We start from the raw sequence: 6,452 nt of genomic DNA, 5'->3' as shown, positions 1-6,452 counted from the left end.
TCCTTACTAGACTATCTTGAGAGTGAAGAGAACAGTTTATTAAGTGACAAGCTAATATTACATAGGCTTTGTACGGATATCCGTAGAAAGGAAAATGCCGCGAAAAAGCAAACGACAATATTAATTGTTTTAAGTGTTAAGTGTGAATATTCGTAAAAAGTGTTGGATGTTTTTGAAAAAGCCTTTGATACCACGTGGCACTCAGGATTGCTGTATAAGTTATCAAAATTGGAATTCTCAATGCCCCCCAAACACATGGTGTTCACCTGGCCCTCTTTGCAGACGATACCTGTCTGTATGTGACAGATCACAAAGAGGGTTATATTATTAGAAAACTCCGCGCGGTCTCAGCTCAATGGAGACCTGGTGTGAGTGCTGGCATATAAAAATTAATGAAGATAAAACTCGGTGTGGGGTCTACTTCTCTCTTGGTCATCGACCGCCTGAGTCTTGTCTTACTCTAAATGGACTGTAAATAATGCAAAATATCTAGGTGTAATCTATAATAGGAGAGTGACATGGAGATTACACATAGAAATGATCGAAGCCAAGTCCTTCAGAACATTCATTAGAGTATATTCCCTATTCAAAAGTGAGCGATTGAGCACAAACATTAAACTGACCCTCCATAAAGCTATTATTAGATCCGTAATGACTTATGCCAGTCCCACCTGGGAGTTTGCAGCAGACACCCATCTAGTGAAATTGCAGCACCTGCAAAACAAGGTTCTCCGCACGACTGGCAATTTTCCAAGGCGCACACCAGTCTGCGATTTGCACATGCCATTCAAAATCCCATACGTATATGACTTTTATAACAAAATTATGCAGGCAACAAACAGAAGTCATACAAAATCATGAAAATGAGAATGTTCGCAACATCAGACAAGGCGAAGGCAGTCACAGAAAGTATAATAGGCTTAAACTTGGCGGCAGTCAGGAATACGACCGTTCAAGTGACTAGACTGACGTGATAGCGATTACTACTAGAAATAGGGCATAATCTGCTGTACCGAGCCTGGACTAACAGAGGCCTTGTATATATTGTACATTGAAGTAAGGAAGAAGTGTGTATATGTAAATTATGCAAATACAGACAGTGGACCTATTAATACAGACTGACTGACAAATGACAGACCCGACCTCTTGTCAGAGAGAGCACCCCACATAGACAACACAGTAACCTTCATTCAAAAGAAATATCTGCGAGCCAGCCCCGCCTGGGGCTCGACACCAAGATAGACAGACTGACTGACCGTCAGTTACAATATGACTCACTCACTCACTCACTCACTCACTCGCAATCATCAATCAACACGCTCAGTTTAGAGCGATCAGTCATCAGAGACATCAGCTCTTCACTGCGACCAGGCAACTGACGTAATTGCCGCAAGTCTCCAGCGAACACATCTTCCGAAATCCCAGCAACCGGCATGCGCAGCACTGCATCACTGTCTAGACAGGCCAGCTAAATGGCCGTAAGACTCCGCCCACTACAGAGGAGTGAAATCTGCCAACACACTCGCAGTGGAGCGAACTGCCCTTAGAGGGCCAACCAACGTTTGAACATTCTACATATATCCTGTATTCTGTAAATTCAGTTTAAACGATTTAATATATACAATCATTACAGTTTCACGTGGTTGTCATTTGGAGTATCGACAAACCCCACATTGGTGACCCCGACTGAGCATGGATGCCGCACACAGTTCGCCAGCAGAAGTGTCCAGAGTGGCTGTGCATCTCCCGCCGTTCTGGCCCGAACGACCAGCCATGTGGTTCGCCCAGGCCAAGGCGCAATTCACCTTCGCCGGCATTAGCATCGAGCACAAGTTCTTCCACGTCATCTCACAGCTGGAGCACCGGTATGCCACAGAGGTGGAGGACATCATCACCTCTCCGCCCAAACGAGACCCCTACCCTACCAAGGACCGAGCTTGTGAGGCGGCTATCCCCATCGCCAGAGCAGCGCGTCCAGCAGTTCCTCACGGTCGAGGAAACTGGCGACCGTAAGCTGTTCCAGTTCCTGAGATACCTCAAAAGTCTCGCGCCAGACGTGTCTGAGAACATCATCCGAAGCGTCTGAACCAGCCGGCTACCCCACAACGTGCAGACCTTCCTCGCTGGTCAGAACGAGAGCAACTTGGAGGCCGCAGCCCTCTGTGCGGACCGCATCTCCAAGGTCGAAGTCCAGCCGACGCTCGCTAGCATTGGTCAACCCACGGACAACGGCGCACTTCGGCAGGAAATCGCTGACCTCTCCCGCCAAGTGGCTGCACTCAGCACCGGACAGGACTGCCTCCATGCCCGCTTCAAGGAGCTCGACACCAAACCGAGAGACCGAGGCTCCAGCCCCAAGGATTCCCTCCCCGCCTACAACAGCCGCCGGCCTGGCAGCAGATCCCCCTCCCGTGGCGACACCACATCCAGTATATGCTGGTACCATCGCCGCTTCGGCGCAAAACTGTACTCCACCCTGCTCCTACCGCCAGCATGGAAACTGACATAGCAGACATCATCGGCGGCACATGTCTGCGCTACGACGAAAGGCCGCCTCTTCATAACGGACAGTCAGCAAACGGCAGTTCCTCGTCGACACAGGTTCGGACCTCTGTGTATAACCCCGCAGGCTCGTCCCTCGACGCATGGAACGTACCAACTATGACCTGTGTGCGGCTAATGGCACTACCATCCATACATACAGACGACTGCCTCTCAGCCTGAACTTGGGCTTACGCCGAGAATTCACGTGGCAGTTCGTGTTGGCCGACGTCACGCATCCCATCATCGGCGTGGACTTCCTATCGCATTTCGGTCTTCTGGTGGACTGTCAGAACAATCGCGTACTTGGACACCGGAGCTCCACAAGGCATTCGAGGAGTGCAAGGCGAGTTTGTCACGCGCCACTCTACTGGCCCACCCGGATCCATCCGCGCCACTTGCACTCATCACAGATGCCTCCACGTCCGCCATGGATGCCGTGCTACAACAACGCGTAAGGAACACCTGGCAGCCCCTTGCCTTCTTCTCAAAGAAGCTCAATCTGGGCCAACAGAAGTACAGCACCTACGACCGTGAGCTACTGGCCATATACGAGGCAGTAAGGCATTTCCGCCATATGCTGGAAGCGCGTCACTTCACCATCTTCACCGACCACAAGCCAATCACTTACGCCTTCCAGCAGAGGCAGAATAAATGCTCACCCCGGCAGTTCAACCATCTAGACTTCGTCTCCCAGTTCACAACCGACATCCGACACATCTCGGGACAGGACAACGTTGTCGCCGACGGCCTCTCTCGCGTCGAGTCTGTCACTGCGCCACCACCTTACGACGTACTCGCCACATCAGGGGACAGCGACGACGAACTCCGAGCACTCCTGGGGTCAACCACCGCCCTGCGGCTCGAAAAACCACCAGTCCCCGGTACCGCAGTCTCCATCTACTGCGATACGTTTACCGGGAGGTCTCGGCCATACGTTCCAGCACCTCTACGACTCCAAGTGTTCCAGTCCATCCACGAGATGTCACACCCAGGCACCGGAGCAACAGCAAAGCTGGTCGTACAGCGATTCGTGTGACCAGGCATGGAGAAGGATTGCCGCACCTGGGCACGTGCTTGCCAGTCCTGCTAGCGCTCCAAAGTCTCTCACCACACAGTCACTCCACTGGGCGACTTTACACCGCCAGCAGCCCGCTTTCTGCACGTCCATATTGACCTTGTGGGACCCCTTCCGACATCAGCGGGCTACACATACTGCCTCACTGCAGTCGACCGTTTCACCCGCTGGCCAGAAGTCGTCCCAATTCCGAAAGCCGACACAGTGGCACGCGCCCTACTGACCGGTTGGATATCACGCTTCGGTTGCCCACAGACCATCACCACCCACCAGTGACGCCAGTTTGAATCTCAACTCTTCCAATCCCTGGCCAGGCTGTGCAGCATCCAGCTTTCACGTACAACCGCTCACCACCCAACAGCTAACAGACTCTTGGAACGTTTCCACCGGACGCTGAAGGCAGCCATCATGTGCCACGCGGACCACCAGTGGACTGAGGCGCTTCCCCTGGTTCTCCTTGGAATACGCACTGCATTCAAGGAGGACCTGAAAGCATCGGTAGCTGAGCTCGTGTACGGCGAGCCCTTAAGAATTCCCGGGTAGCTACTAACTCAAACTACCGAACCCAAGGATCCAGCGCACCTCACCACACAACTCCGCCAGCACATGGCCCGCCTCCGACCAGTTCCAGCAGCACACCACTCCTCCCCAGTTACTTTCGTGCACAGTGACCTCGAGAAGTGCACCCACGTCTTCCTTCAGCAGGACTCAACACGCCGGGCACTGGAGCCCCCCCTACACCGGCCCCTACCAGGTCCTGTCACAGAGGGAGAAGACGCTGCAACTCCTCATGTGCAGGAGGCATGTCACTGTATCAACCGACAGGGTCAAACCGGCCTACACTATACAAGAGACCGACCACAGGAACACCATAAACCCACCAGCCACAGCGACCCCGACCGCAGGACCACCTGCCATGCCAACACAGTTCCCTACAAGGACTACACGTTCCGGGCACCACATCCATTTCCCCGCTCGCCTGAACATATGAGCATCAATTTTCGCGAGGGGGGGGAGTGATGTGGCAGCATCCCACATAGCACGCTGTTCCGCCGGTCTTTCAGACAACACTTACTCCTAAATGAATATCACATTGCTGGCGACGCTCATATTTATAAATCACTCAATTTACAACCCACTTGCAGATCATCACGTGCGCTAACCAATCGCATTCCTTCCAACCCTCGCAGTCTAGTCTACATTCAGATCATTACACGCGCTAGCCAATCAGCGCTGATAACGATTTAATATATACAATTGTCATTTGGAGTATCGACAAATCCCACAATGCTGATAAGCAAATCAATGAAATTAAAGATACAATAAAAAATGTCCAGGCTGAAATGAATGACAGTGCGCAGACTCGGCAGAAGGAAGCCAGAGGTAAGGTCAAAATTTAAATGTAGAATTTAAGAGACTGGAGTCCACGAATAAAAGCCATTTAGATCAGCTGAATAGCAGAATGAATGCTATTAAATTAAAACTATTTGCTTGCACATCAATTGGATGTAGTTCTACCATGTTGCCCCCAAATGATGACATTAGTAGCAATCCAAGCCAATCTTCTTCTAAGCCTGCGAAGGTTAATTCTAATACCACAAATGAAAATATCAGGACCACACACATAGTACCGTTTAATTGCAATGAGTGTATGCATGCTAGTGTATCAGATTCAAGGAACTTGCCTGTAAGCAGTAATGCGAGTTCTCATGCTCCTGGCAGCTGTCTGAACCCAACTGAATTATCCTTGCCCTATTCTGACGACAACAGTAAGATTAAAACCATGTACCACCTCATACAGATGAATATTTTGCTTTGAAAGATGTGCCAAAAGACGTGTATCTCGCAAGTACTTTGCATACTATGTATAACTGACCCTACAGCCAAAGACTTTGTTCCAGCAGTGTTGCACATGTAGAATGATTACAGTCAGTTCAAATCAACATTCGCAAAGGTTTATTGGAATCAAGTCACTCAGAATAATGTAAGAAAGTCAAGCTACCAAGTTAAGTACAATAAGCAAAGTGGGTTAACTTTATCAGGGCATTTTCTGAAATACTTCGTGGTTGCTTCTTATTTACAGCCAAGGATGCCAGATGTTGAATTGATTAATGCATTGATGAGCCATTGTGCCCTGCATATCCAATGAAGTTATTCTCCCATCCAAATAAATTCAATTGAAACTGCGATCAATTAGTGTCATAGGGGCTACACACCTTCAGTTTATCACGTGTGACGTCATGTCTGAGCGATAAACTGTGTCAACTGCGCAGTTTAGACCGATTTTCACGCAGATAAAAAATCTGCGCATTCTGACTCTCATTTGCAACGATAACCTGCGCACTTTATGCAGTTTATCGTACAGTTTGTTCAGTTGCCGTCCTGTTTCTGTACCTATACGATGACTACGGTCTCAAAAAAGGATTCGCTTTTAGCATTTATCAACGGCTACTGGTCCCTTCCCGAGCTCTGGGATACCATATGTGTATCTTATTCCAACCGTGTTAAGAAAGTGGCAGCCTACGATGTTTTAATTGAAAAACTGAAACCTCTCGAGCCTGATGCAACACGTGATAGTGTAGTAAAGAAAATAAATAACCTAAGATCCTTTTTTCGTAAGGAGTTGAAGAAAGTAAACGAATCAAAGAAATCAGGAGCTTCAGCTAATGATGTGTATGTTCCGAGTCTGTGGTATTTCGGGGAACTGATGTTTTTGGTGGACCAGGAAACTCCTGATGCCAGTAATTCAACCAATGAATTGGGCAATGACATCAATGAAAAATCGGTAAGTAAACGTGCAATAATTATTTTTTATTATTATTATTATTGTTAT

This window comes from Cryptotermes secundus, unplaced genomic scaffold (assembly GCF_002891405.2).
Source record: "Cryptotermes secundus unplaced genomic scaffold, Csec_1.0 scaffold314, whole genome shotgun sequence".
In the NCBI taxonomy this organism is placed as follows: domain Eukaryota; kingdom Metazoa; phylum Arthropoda; class Insecta; order Blattodea; family Kalotermitidae; genus Cryptotermes; species Cryptotermes secundus.
This window is presented reverse-complemented; position numbering follows the sequence as displayed.